Source organism: Grammomys surdaster, unplaced genomic scaffold (genome assembly GCF_004785775.1).
Source record: "Grammomys surdaster isolate TR1022 unplaced genomic scaffold, NIH_TR_1.0 193, whole genome shotgun sequence".
Lineage (NCBI taxonomy): Eukaryota > Metazoa > Chordata > Mammalia > Rodentia > Muridae > Grammomys > Grammomys surdaster.
Genome location: NW_021604638.1, coordinates 6,751,412 through 6,765,290, shown reverse-complemented (window position 1 = coordinate 6,765,290; position 13,879 = coordinate 6,751,412). Strand labels below are relative to the sequence as shown.

The 13,879-nt window shown below is 50.1% G+C and overlaps 1 pseudogene across 1 annotated transcript; it reads left to right on the top strand.

Annotated features, from left to right (window-relative positions):
- Window positions 1–10,439: 10,439 nt before the first annotated feature.
- Window positions 10,440–13,576, top strand: LOC114623101 (annotated as a pseudogene). Its single transcript, XR_003711711.1, has 2 exons — window positions 10,440–10,569; window positions 13,088–13,576. The product of XR_003711711.1 is annotated as a mitochondrial import receptor subunit TOM22 homolog pseudogene (transcript).
- The last annotated feature ends 303 nt before the right edge of the window (window positions 13,577–13,879 follow it).

Sequence of the window (13,879 nt, the reverse complement as noted above, 5' to 3'; positions counted from 1 at the left end):
ACCCGTGCACAGGGCTGAGAACGCCCAGAGCTACCATCCTGTGCCACGCAGAGCCATGGAGGGGCCCTGGAGGAGCCGAGTGGGCTCATAGCTCCTGCAGGGTCTCAGCCCCCTCAGCTCCTCTCCGGCTGAGCCAGATGCCTGGAGCTGTGTGGGCCGCGTGGGTTCCAGGAAGCCCCGAGGCTGCGGGCAGCTATGGTTGCTAAGAAGAAAAATACCGCGTGCGTCCTGGTCGTATTTTCTATTTTAAACCCATAAACACAAAGTAGATCTAAAACTAGACTCTCCAGCTGTGGCAGGCGGTCTGTCTAGGTGTAGGGAAAAAAAAAAAAAAACGTTACCTACCCAAGTTCTCCACCCGGTCTCTGGTACGTAGTGTTTGAAATAAACAGTAGGGCTTTTAATACAGGGTACTTGGTAGATGCTCGGAGGGGTTCGGCCTGGGCTGTGTGCGGGAAGACCCTTCTCAGAAAATCAGGGGCTGAGCTTGTACTTGGTGTAGACGTCTTGTCTGCACAAGGCCCTGGGTACCACTCCCAGCAAAACACACACACACACACACACAGACACCAGGAGAAATAGCTGTTAATTTGAAGGTCTGACTCAGCTCACTGGCAGAACACTTAATTGCTTAGCAAACTGCAGGCCCCTCCAGCAATGTAAGTCGGGGAGAGAAGGCTCTGCGAGGCTAAGAACACCTGCTGCTCTTGCGGAGGACCGAAGACCGGGTTCTATTCCCAGCACCCACGCTGGGTGACCTGTAACGTCAGCTACGTACCTTCTGGCCTCCATGATACACAGACAAATGAGCACACACACAAAAAATTTAGAAAAAAAATAATAAAACAAACCTTTCAAGCCGGGCTATGGTGGCGCACGCCTTTAATCCCAGCACTTGGGAGGCAGAGGCAGGCGGATTCCTGAGTTTGAGAGTTCGAGGGTAGCCTAGTCTACAGAGTGAGTTCCAGGACAGCCAGGGCTACACAGAGAAACCATGTCTCGAAAAACAAAAACAAAAAACAAACAAACAAACAAACAAAAAACTGTCTAGTCTGGAGATCTGTCCTTGCAGAGGTCCTGCGCTAGGGCAGCTCCATCATTCTTGGGGATGGAGAGGACAGTCGCTGGTAGAAGACGCACCACAGAGGTGGGAGCTGAGGCGGTCGGTGGAGGTGTGTGCAGGCAGAGCTGGGTAGGCACCTGGCAACGTCTTCCCCAAGGATGGAGGAACCTAGTTGGCAGGCAGCTAACTAGTTCCACATTCTCTCCTTCTCTTACTTCCTCTTTGGGGGACAGGCAGTTGAGGGAGGTCTCTGGAAGCTCACGTGCCAGCCAGGGTGCCAGGTGTTTGAAGAGGGAAGTGGCTCAGGGTTCCCCAGCTCCTGCCCACTGGACCAGATGCGGCCAGACTGCCTTGTTTTTGCTAGGACTAGGATTCGTCTGTCATGTTGTAGGTTGAGGTTCCCCAGAGCACAACAGCCAATATCTTCATCCTGTCCGCTAAGCTTACTCTGAGTCCATCACTGTCGGGCTTCTTGACTGTTGGCTTTCCACAGAAGGAGGATCAGTCAGCCCTCATCTGAGATGCAGTAGGCTTCTCGCAGTCATTTGTATGCAATTCTTTGTCCTTATTTTTTGAGACAGAGTATCACTATGTATCCTTGGCTGCCCTGGGACTCCCTCTGTAGACTGGGCTTTCCTTAAACTCAGAGGTCCGCCTGCCTCTGCCTCCTGAGTTCTGGGATCAAAGGTTTGCCCCACCACACCTGGCTGGACTGCTCTAATTGAGGGTCTGGGGAGGTTAATTAAAAAGGGACCCAACTACACAGCTAGTAACTCTTCATTCATCGTGGGGTGAGACCTCTCAAGTAGTTGCTTTGGGGTCACCCGCCCTCCAGCCAGTAACCCCTTATCCTTGCTCTGTAAGTCAGCAGATTGGCTCCCTGGGTGAGCTTTGGTTTGTTGTTAGGACCTTGGGAGAGGTATAGACATGGTTTCCATCTCACAAGAAAACAGAGTGGCCAGGAAGGGAAGAAATGAAGGACTGGGGACATTGTCACACCTACGGTCTTCGCTTGAGGAAGCAAAGAGGGCTGAAAACTCTGGGACCTCTGAGAAACTCGCTTGTGACTAGTATTCTGGAGACAGAATTCGGTACTGTGCTAGATCCGTTCCTGTATACAGGAGTCTCATTTAGTTAGGCTTGTTTTTTTGTTTGTTTTGAAACAAGGTCTCTTCGAGGCTAGCCTGGTCTACAGAGTGAGTTCCAGGACAGTCAGGGCTATACAGAGAAACCCTGTTTCAAAGAAAACAAAAACAAAAACAAAACAAACAAACAAAAATAAACAAGCTCTCATGATGTAGTCCTTGGTTAGCCTAGAACTCACCATGTAGGGTAGGCTGGCTTCAAACTCACTATGTAGCTAAGGATGGCCCTTGAACTCCTGATCATCCTGCCTCCACTTCCCCAGTGCTGGGATTGCAGGTGTGTGCCCGCACACCTGGTTCTCGGTCCGCTTTAAGTCTCAGTTGGTTGATCTCGGTGGCCCGCTCCTGGAACTCCAACACTTAGGAGATGTGACTGCAAGTTAGAGACTAGCCTAGTCTACAGGTCTACATAGTTCCAGACAAGGCAGGGCTACGCAGCAAAAGTCTCAGCTCTCAGCCACCATCCTCCGTGGCCTCTACCACTTCCCTTATGTAGAGGCTGCTTCAGGTTGTTGTTTGTTCTCTGCTTCTGCTTTATTTATTTATTTATTTATTTATTTATTTATTTATTTATTTTGGTTTTTCGAGACAGGGTTTCTCTGTGTAGCCCTGGCTGTCCTAGAACTCACTCTGTAGACCAGGCTGGCCTCGAACTCAGAAATCCGCCTGCCTCTGCCTCCCAAATGCTGGGATTAAAGGCGTGTGCCACCACCACCCGGCTGCTTCTGCTTTTTAATTACTAAAATTATAAGAAGATATGGAAATATTTGTTTAAACCATACAAGATTGTTTGAATGGAAACGTTCCCATAGGCTCATAGGCAGCCGCAGTATCAGGAGGTGTGGTTTTGTTGGAGTGGGCGTGGCCTTACTGGAGGCCGTGCCTCTCTGGGGGCGGGCTTTGGGATTTCAAATGCTCAGGCCAGGCCCAGTGGGTCTCTTCCTGCTGCCTGTGGATCTGGATGCAGGACTCTCAACTACCTCTCCAGCACCACGGCTGCTGCAAACCTCCATGCTCCCCGCCATGATGGTAACGAACTAAAAAGCCCTGAACCTGTAAGCCAGTCCCAATTAAATGTTTTCCTTTATAAGAGTTTCTGTGGTCATGGTGTCTGTTCACAGCAACAAAACCCTAAGACACCATGGAAACTTAAATTAGCCAAAGATGGCTTTGTACACCAAGAGAAATGTAAGCGAGGCTGTGTCTCTGTGGAACCAATATTCTCCTGCTCCAACTTGCAAACCTGTGGAAGGACTAGGCTGTGTCTTGCTCTGTGACCCACTGGCCTTGGGGCATTTCAGTTTTAGGTGTTGGGTTAGAAAGCTTCCAGTGAGACAAGTGGGGAGAGAGAGACTGTAAACGCCAGAGGTCAAAAAGGATCAGAGTCAATGTCCTCTGGACATGACCAGACCCTGGAAGCAGGATTGCCTGCACAGAACCTGCACAAGATCAAGCCATGAAGGGGCTCATAAGCCCCCACCCCTAGTTGAGAAATTACTGGTATTTGATTTCTGCTGCGGCAGGGGAGAGTCAGTTTTCTTTAAAGGTGTTGGCATCTGGTAGGTCTCCCAGGAGCCAGTGGATATCCCGACACATACAGATGAGGATATACTACAATGTAACACAACACCACACAAGGCAATGTAACACAGTACATACAATACAATTCAAATTGGACTCAGTGGGTTATTTTGGAAGGAGAAAGGGGGCCATGGAGTTGTGAAGGGGTGAGTGGGAGGTGATCCCGAGACGTCAGAAGGGGAGGGAGAGCTAAATGTGATTAAAATACATTGCATGATATTCTCAGAGAATTAAGAATATAGTTTTAAAGGGGCTGGAGAGACGGCCCAGCAGTTAATAGTGCTTACTGCTCTTGCAGAGGACTGGGGTTCAGTTCCTAGCACCCCTGTAGCTTAGACATTGTTCTATTGCTATAAAAGAAAGCCTTCAGTTGAGGAGCTGCTCATAGCATCAGAAGTTAGTCCATTCCCATCATGGCGGGAAGCAGGATGGCAAACATGGCAGCATATGCAGATACAGTGATGGAGAAGTATCTGAATTCTATCCCCTGATCCATAGGCAGAGAGGGTAAGACTTGGTCTTTGATGGGCTTTGGAAACCTTAAAACCCAATTGACATACTTGCTCCAAGAAGGCCACACTTCCTGATCCTTCTCAAGTAGTGCCGCTCCTTGGTGACCAAGCATTCAAGTATATGAGCCTCCTGGGGCCATGTTTATTCAAATTGCCACACCCTGTAACTCTAGTTCCTTCTTTTAGTCTCTGCAAGCAGAGCGGTCACATGGTGTCCTGTGTACACGGAGGTAAACCACTCACACACATAAAAATAAATCTTACAGGTTTTTCCTTTTAACTCCTTACTGTCAGAAGTGTGAGAGCCGATGCCTGTATGCCATGGTGTGGAGGTCAGAGAGGGCCTCTCTGGAGACTGTCCCCCTTTCCATCACAGAACTCCGGTTGTCCCACTAGCTCTACAAATGACTTTACCCACTGAACCATCTCAAGCATCCTTGTCTGTCTGTCTGTCTGTCTGTCTTCCTTTCCTTTCCCTTATTTATCTATCTAGTCCTGGTTTTACATTCTTTCTTCCTTTCCTGTGATTGATTGACTGATTTATATACCCCCAGAGTAACCTTGAACGTGTGACTTTGTTGCCCCATCCTGGTGAGCAGGTACTGCCTGTCTAGCAGATTTCTACATTTTTTGTAAGTTTACATTTTAAGTTATATTTTTATCTGTCTAGGTGTTTCACCTGCATGTATGTCTGTGTGCTACATGCATGCCTTGTGCCCACAGAGGTCAGAAGAAAGCAGTAAGCAGAGAGGTGTCCAGAGACTTCCTTCTGATGGAAGAACTGAGGTCCAGCTGGCTGGCTGGCTGGTTAGAGATGGAAGAGAAAGAAGGGGCTGGAAACTCTGAAGTCGCTGACGTGAGCAACGGCTCACCCGGCTTTGCTCCAAGGGTGAAGTGGCTTTTTGTCCCTTGCCCATAGGTGGTGCCAGCCCCTCTCAGGCTCTCGGCCCACCCAGCGGGGAAGTTTGGAATGGCATTTTAGCAGAAGGGGGACAGGAAAGAAAACGTGTTCACTGGTTGTCCCCTGCCTGTCCCTTAATTGAGGTTGTACCTCCTTCCCCTCCAAGCAGAACAATTTACATCCAGGGAGTTACAAAGAACAGAGAGGGTGCGTGGGCTGTGGCCTGCAGGAATCCTTTCTAAGGCCACTTAGGAGATTATCTTGAGAAAATTGTCCTGTGAGTGATTTGTGGGCCTGGTGGGGTGGCTGCCCTTGAGTGCTTCCTGTGACTTGGAAATATTTGGTGACAACTCCTTCATTAGTGGGCCAGCCGATAAGCCTGTCTTTGTGCCTGCCTACCTCTGGGCACCACCCTAGGTCCCAGGATGTGGACAAAGGAAAGAGACCAGAGCTGACAAGCACCAGCCAAAAGAAAGCAGTCCCTAAAGCCTTCCATGGGTACAGAGGTCAGCTCTGAGGTCAGAAAACTTATGGTCAAATTCTGGCTTTGGTATTTATGAGCTGTGTGACTCCCAGCAAGGCACACAACTTCTCTGTTCTCAGCCCACACAAAGAGGCAATAAGGGCCCCTGCCTGAGGGTTCTCCCTACAAGGGACTACCTCATCTTATCTCTCTGTTGGGTGCCAGAGATCTGCTGCAGGACTGAGTCAGAGTGACAACCCTGATCCAGGAGAATGGTGGCTCCTGTTACAAGCATGGTCACAGAAATGCAGCCACTAAGCAGTTTAGTCCCTTGAGGCTGCCCTGCTGGCAAAAGAAAAGGTGGATTCGAACCCAGGACATCTCCCTTCATCACTCCCACATTTCCTATTCCCTTCCTGCTGGACCTCAGCCTCAGGCTCGCTGGGCAAGCTCTGACTGGACTCCCTGAGTCCACCTGGCATGTCTAGCAGAGAGCAGGCTCCCGTCTCCCTGTTCACAGAGCCCAGACCGGGTGAGTGAGCACACTGAGGCTAAATGGCTTCCAGATTTTCTTCCTGACTCCAATGGTGACTGAGACTCATTCTGTTTAAGAGAGCGCCACTTTGTAATCTGCTGTGATTGGAGAATCAGCTCGAAGGGGAAAGGGGAGTTTCAGGAAATGGAGTCCTTGAAGCTAACTACCTTTGTTTAAAAACAAGACAAGCAAAACTGTTTCTGGAAGAACAGGCCTCTCTGGATCAGCTGCGCCTTGGTAGCCTGGGGGGGGCGGGGCCAGAGTTGACAGCCCACCACTCCCAGGGGTCACCAGCACCCCTCCACCTGACCTCTTGCTTTCCTTGGGACAGAGGGACTATAACTTCTTGTCTCTGTCTTCAGTGGCCTCCAGGCTCTTCCCCCACAATGCCACTATCTCCTGTGACCCCTTAGCATGATATCTTGGGGACTGGAGCTTTCTAACACACCCCTGCCTCTCCTTACTGAGGAGGACCCTTTCCTGCGGACTCTACAACCCAGAAATAGTCCCCACCATCCTATGCTCTCAGGGTTTAGAACCACAACTGGGCCCTATTTATAGCACACCACACACCTGAGAGGAGACGTTAGCGCACTGGTCTGCGTTGTGGGGGTGGCTCCTGCTGGAGGCAGCTGTACTTGACATACAGACCTCCTCCAGGGGACAAGAGTATGTCTGGGAGCCCTCAGGTGTGGGGTCAGTGGACAGAGACAGGGTCAGCTGGACAAAGAGGCTCATGCATCCAGCGAGCTTGGTCCTCTTTGCCTGGTAATTAGGCTCCTGGTGCTGATTCTGACCATGAGTAAAGGAGCCATGCCTGATGGGAAAGAGGCCAGACTCGTGTTTGCATAAGTGGGTGGGGTCGTGACACCAGTCCCTACTGGTTACCTGCAGATCCCCTTAGTAGAGTCCTGCTTGGTTTGGCCCAGGACTAGTTACAAAATGTGTGTTGGCTGGGTGTGGTGTTATGTGCCTTGAATCCCAGAACCCAGCCAGCCGAAGCAGGTAGATCTCTATGATTTTGAAGCTAGCCTGGTCTACATAGGGAGCTCCACCCAACAGAGACCCTGTCTCAAAAAGACAGAGTCAGTATTTGGAAAACATCGAGAAGTGTTTCCCACATGATTAGAATTTCTGGCTTCCCTTCTTTATTTTTGTTTTGGTTTATTTGTGGAACTGTGGATAGTATCCAGGGCCACTTGTCTGTTTAGCCAGGCCAGGATGTTGTACCGCAGAGCCACGCCCCTCCCCCTCAGGGGCTCCTTCACTCATTTCTGTCACTGCCCAGCTGTGGAGGCTTCCGGTGGCGGCAGCTCCAGACAGAGCCAGCACCAGGCCCCTAGTGGGGAGCAGCCCTCCACATGGCAGAGCTCCTGGAGGCAGGGGCTGACGACAAATTAGGCTTGGCTTCCAACCCACGCCAAGCAATGTTAGAATGAGCATGGCTCCTGACTGCAGTTCCTCAGGGTCGGGCCAGAAGAGTCTCTCTCTATCCACTGTGTTTATCACTGTGCTTGGTTCCAAAGAGGGTTTTTTTTTCTATTTTTTATTTTTTTAATAAGTGGGTCAGGCGGCGATGGCACATACCTTTAATCCTAGCACTCAGGAGACAGAGGCAGGCAGATCTCTGTGAATTCGAGGCCAGCCTGGTCTACAAAGCAAGTTCCAAGACAGCCAGGATTGATAAACAGATAATTTCAACCTGTCTTGAAATTGTCAATATCAATATCAATAACAATAACAGATTTTGATATCTGTTAATAACAATATAAATATCAATAACAGATATTGATAATTTCAACCCTGTCTTGAAAATACAGAGCAAAGAAAAGAAAGAAGAAAGAGTATACTTACCGGCCAGGTGTGGTAATCACAGGTGGATGTCTGTGATTTCAGGGCAACCCTAGTCTGCAGCAAGTTCCAGGGCTACAGAGTGAGACCTTATCTTTAAAAAAAAAATTACATTTGTTTGGGGGAGGAGGGTCTGGGAATTGAACTCAAGACATCAGGCTTGGCTGCAAATGTCTTGTGTTCTCTGAGCCGTTTTGCTGTCCCCTTTAAAGAAATTAGTTAGTTAGGGACTGGAGAAATGGCTCAGTGGTTAAGATCACTTGCTGCTCTTGTAGGGGACTCAAGCTCACGTGGTGACTCACAACCATCTGTTAATCCCAGTTCCAGGGGATCCCACTGTCTTCTGCTCTCCTGCTGTTACCACAGACATATAACGCTGTATAACACTGAGTGCCCTGAAAATCTGTAGACCAGGCTAGCCTCAAACTTACAGAGATCCACCTGCTTCCTGGGTACTGGGATTAAAGGCATGTGCCACTACACACAGCAAATAAATCTTTTGAGAATTTATTCAATTTCTGCGTGATATGTATTTAGGTATACCCAGCCATGCGGGCATATGTGGAGGTTAGAGGTTGGCATTGATCTTTTCTCCAGTCATCCTCCTTTTGATGTTTTTGAGGCAAGTTTTCTCATTGAACATGGAGATCACCGGTTTCGACTAGACAAACTAGTCAGCGAGCCCCAGGAGATCCTCCTGTCCAGATCCCAGCACCGGGGTTAACTTGTGTACAGCATAGTGCCAGCTTCTTCCGTAGGTTCTGGTGATCTGAACCGAGGTCCTGGCTTGTGAGGCAGGTACTTCCCCATGGAGCCTCCTCCTCGAGCCCCAAGAACTTCTACAACCCGCTTCCTCTCCAGTTGCTTGGGACGTGTCTCCCAGTTTTGTTTACAAGCACAGACTTGAAGGCCGCGACTCCGGCCTACCCTGGACTCTTACCCTCTGCTTTAACTGTGTGACCTTGGACAAGATGCATCGTCTCTCTGAACTGCCGGCTCAGCAGCAGCACGCTGCACAGGGCTAGGGCATCATTACCATTCCTTCAAAGTATTTACGTATTCTGTCTCTTCTGAAAGGTGTGTGGGGAGGACTCCGGAGGTGGCGTCACCAGGCCGCGGTAGGTGGGGGTCAAGCTTGTTGCCAGCTACTGCTATTTTAAGCGAGGTTAAGGAGCTTTGGGAAAGGGGGGGGGTCTGCAAAGATCTGGGCATCTCGTTCCTAATTCTTTGCCTCCAGAAAAAAATAAAAAGAAGAAGAAGAAGAAGGGGTTTATCTCCCTGGAAACCATTGCCGATGGCAGGACGCGCTGTCTTTGCGGGCGAGGGAGGTGGAGGCGGCTCCTGGCTTTGGAAGAGTTTTGCAGACTGACTGACACAGTGCAGAGGTCTGAGTTCACAGCCCCTCTTCAGGCCTTTGCTGGAGTTTTCTGGGGAAGCCATGTTGGAGGTGACTTAGCAACCCGTAGGAATGGGCCGGTGGCCAGAAGGGAGAGCCACAGGCCTGCCCTCCCTCCTCCTCCTCCTCCCTCCTCCTCCTCCCTCCTCCTCCCCCGCCCCTCCTCTGCTTCCTGGGCAGCCATCTTGATCTACTCCTTCCCCCGAGATGGTGTCTATCCCACCAAGGAGCCTGGATCCAGCCACAAGGTGGCACTCTCGGGCGCGGATGCTGGTAGTGGAGCAGCGGGGAGCCTGAGACTATATTTAACTCTCCTCAAGCTTGCCCTGCAAACATGGAGGCCGCCAGGAAATGGTTTCAGGCCTGTGAGGCCCCAGAGAGGCCTCTTGCCCAGGCAGAAGCATTCGGCCTGTTTCCATCAAGTTCCCGTCCCATTCCCCTGGGCTTTCTCCGCCTGAGGAAGAACCTGTAAGGTTCCCCATGACCGTAGCCAGCCAGGTATAGGCTCCCTAAGAGTAATCAGAATTTTCTAGGAGGTCCTAAGTTTATGAAAGGGAAACCAGGAAATCCTGTTGTGAAGCTTCCAATCTGTGGCTGTCCCCAGTAGATAAGACCCAGGAAGGGGAAAATAGTGATGGGTTGGCCTTTGTGGACCGTGACTGGAGGGAGGGGTCTCAGAGATCCAAACTAGTAATAGCCATGTGGGCATATGTTAACTGAGCACCTGCCCTGTGACAAACAGCACGATTTCCTTGAACAGTGTCGTCCCTGGGCACAGAAGTGATTTAGGAGAGTAAGGGGACCTGTGAGGATGTTACTATTAGAGCCACTGTTTCCCTTTAGAAGTGGGTCCAGGGGAGAGCCAGTTCCCATAGAAGGTTCTGACAGCTTGGCTAAGCCATGGGCTGAGCAGGCCAGAGGCATTGGGGGATAAAAAGATTCTACCCATCCTTGTTTCCATGGAATCAAGGACCAAGTGAGGCCCAGCGCCGTCTGTGAGCAGATTCATGACAGACCCAGGGCCTTGGATGGATCTGCCTGAGGGAAGACCAGACAGGTGTGACGCTGGTCTACAAGGAAGGCTAATGTGGGTGAAGCACCATCTTGGAGCTGAAGTTTGAGGTGAGGAGAGCAGGGCCAGGCAGGTGATGGTAAAACTGGTATTTGAAGGAGGTGAATTCAGATCAACCTTGAGTGAGAGAACAGGAAGCCAGAGCTGGGGTCCCCTACGGTGGCTGCAAGGGGCCAGACCGCAGTGAAGGCAGAATTGGAAGATGGTATGGACTCAGGACCAGGAAAGTCCCAGTGTGGCTGTGGGTACCTTCCGTGACAGAAGGCTATTGCCTAGGGGTGGAGTGTGGCTCAGTTGATAGAGTGCTTGTCCAGCAGGCAGAAAGGCCTGGGTCCAATCCCACTGAGGCAACACCATCCTGTCATCCCAGAACCTCGAAGGGGAGCAGGCAGGGTCAGAAGTTCAAGCTCATCCCCTCCCATAGATTCCAGCCCAGACTGGGCTACATGAAACCTTGTCTTAAAAAGAGACAGTAGCCACAGGCAGACACACTGCCGTGCAGTGAAATGCCTGAGGTCGCAAGGCCTCCAGCTCTCTGGGACTCGGCCAACTGTGCTGGGCACTCAGTGCTCCAGTAGCCTCAGGCCCACCTTGTGCCCAAAGTAGCCTCCTCCTTCAAGACATAAATGGAGAAAATGTCCTTGTTGGCCTCCAGCCAGGGGCTACATTTGGCTCTCCTTACTGGGGGCCCAGTCATGCTGGACAGCCAGCTCTCTCTGATGACCTCAGCACCCTCCACCCAGACTTCTGGGCTCCAGGGAGGTAGGAGAAGAGGCTGTGGAGGGGGTCTGCTGGTTCAGGAGATGTCTAAATTCCTTTTGGACACTCAGGTGCTTGTCACAGGCAAGGAGAGGGGACAGGGTGCGAGCAAAGAGCAGGTCCCTTTCTTTTCTTTTTTTTTTTTTTTTTTTTTTGGTTTTTCAAGATAGAGTTTCTCTGTATAGCCCTGGCTGTCCTGGAACTCACTCTGTAGACCAGGCTGGCCTCGAACTCAGAAATCCACCTGCCTCTGCCTCCCAAGTGCTGGGATTAAAGGTGTGCGCCACCACTGCCCAGGTCCCTTTCTTTTTTTAAGACTCCTCTACAAAGAGAGTGTTCTGGACTCAGTGTTGGGGAGGCAACAGGGAGCAGTAGGAAGTGTGGTTAACCAGAGGGCAGATGTCCCAGCTCTAGCTGTGTGCTATGAGGCAGTTCTTTCAGGTTTTCACCAGAAACTAAAAACCCAAGCTCAAAGGGAGGCATCTGAATTTGAGATGTTGACCCCATGGTGCTTCTGATCTGTGAAGTCCACACACAGCTCAGACCTGATGGCTCCTCTGTCAGCAGGGTCAGAGTCGCCCCACCTGGAATTTTCCATCCCCCACTAACTCTGCGACTTTGAACCAGCTCATCTGCCTTTGTTTTGTTTAACCGCCAACAAGATGGAAGACTCAGTGGTTAGGAGTATAATCCTGGCATTCAAGGTTTGAGGTCAGAACGATTGTCTAGTTAAAGGCCAGCCAGGGATTATCTAGCAAGACTCTCTGTCACAAAAGCCAGGGTGGAGGTCAGTAATTTCATCACTTAGGAGGTTCAAAAGTATCAGGAGGGCTGGAGAGATGGCTCAGGGGTTAAGAGCACTGTCTGCTCTTCCAGAGGTCCTGAGTTCAATTCCCAGCAACCACATGGTGGCTTATGACCATCTGTAACAGGGACCCAATACCCTGTTCTCGTGTTTCTGAAGACAGCTATAGTGTACACGTATATCTAAAATAGATAAATATTTCTTAGTAAAAGGGTCAGGAGTTCAAGGCCAGTCAGCCTTGGCTACATGGAGTTTAAGGATAACCTGGGATATATGAGATGCTGTTTCCAAAAACCCATAAGAACATGGATCAACCTTTTCCTTCCATCCATCCATCCTTCCTTCCTTCCCCCCTCTTTCCCCCTCTCTTTCTTTCTTTCTTTCTTTCTTTCTTTCTTTCTTTCTTTCTTTCTTTCTTTCTTTCTGTCTGTCTGTCTGTCTGTCTCCGTCTCTCTCTTTTTAAAGTTTAAACATTTTCATTCACTAGTTTGTTTGGGGGTGAGGGGGACAGAAGACACAAGCCAGTGCGACAACCCGAGGACAGCTCTCGGTGTTCAGTTCTGTCTTCCCACCTAGAAAGATTCTAGCTTACATTATTCTGGTTGGCTTAGAAGTTACTGTTAGGCCAGGCTGACCTAGGTCATACTCAGTCCTACCTTTTGGCTTAAGTAATGAGATTGCAGGTGCGTCCCACCATACCAGGCTGTTCCAAATATTTGTGGCTCACAAATGGTTCACCACTTTTCCCTTAAACCCTTTTATTTTATTATATTTGTGAGCACAAATGTGTGCACGCATACATGCTCTCCCACACGCATGTGCCATAACTCCGGCTTAGAGGTCAGAGGATGTTATGAGGGAGGCTGTTTTCTCCTACCAAGGATTGAACTTATGTCCTCAGGCTTGGCGGCAAGCCTCACCCCTGCTATACCATCCCCCCAGCCCAGAAGGGCTTCACCTTGGTGGTGTGCAGTGGGTGTAAAAGGTACTCTTTGGTCCTACAGCCATGGCCGCCGCCATTGCTGCAGCCGGGGCTGGGGAGCCTCTGTCCCCCGAAGAGTTGCTCCTGAAAGCAGAGGCAGAGAAAGCAGAGGAGGAGCTGGAAGACGACGACGATGACGAGCTAGATGAGACCCTATCGGAGAGACTCTGGGGTCTGCCGGAGATGTTTCCCGAGAGGGTCCGGTCAGCCGCCAGAGCCACCTTTGATCTCTCGCTCTTCGTGGCTCAGAAGATGTACAGATTTTCCAGGGCAGCTTTGTGGATTGGGACCACTTCCTTCATGATCCTGGTTCTTCCTGTTGTCTTTGAGACAGAAAAGTTGCAAATGGAGCAACAACAGCAACTGCAGCAACGGCAGATACTTTTAGGGCCTAACACAGGGCTGTCAGGAGGAATGCCAGGGGCTCTACCTCCACTTCCCGGAAAGATCTAGATTCTTACGTCCATATTTGTCCTTGTGTGAGAACTCTGAAATTCATTTGTGTTTGAACTGCTAAAAAAAAAAAAAAAAAAAAGAGGTACTCTTTATAGTCTATACCATTTGCTGAAACATTTTCTCATTCGGGTTGTCCCATGTTTAGCCATCTTTTGGGGGCACAGAACCCAAAGTCTCACCCGTGCACACCAGCCCAGCCCTCCTTGACAGGCCCTTCTCATGGTCTGCTGCTACAAGACACCCCAGGTCCCCCTGAGAGTCCCTGTTCCAATCCTTTTTTTTTTTCTTGTTTTTTTTTTTGTTGTTGTTGTTTTTCAAGACAGGGTTTCTCTGTGTAGCCCTGGCTGTCCTGGAACTC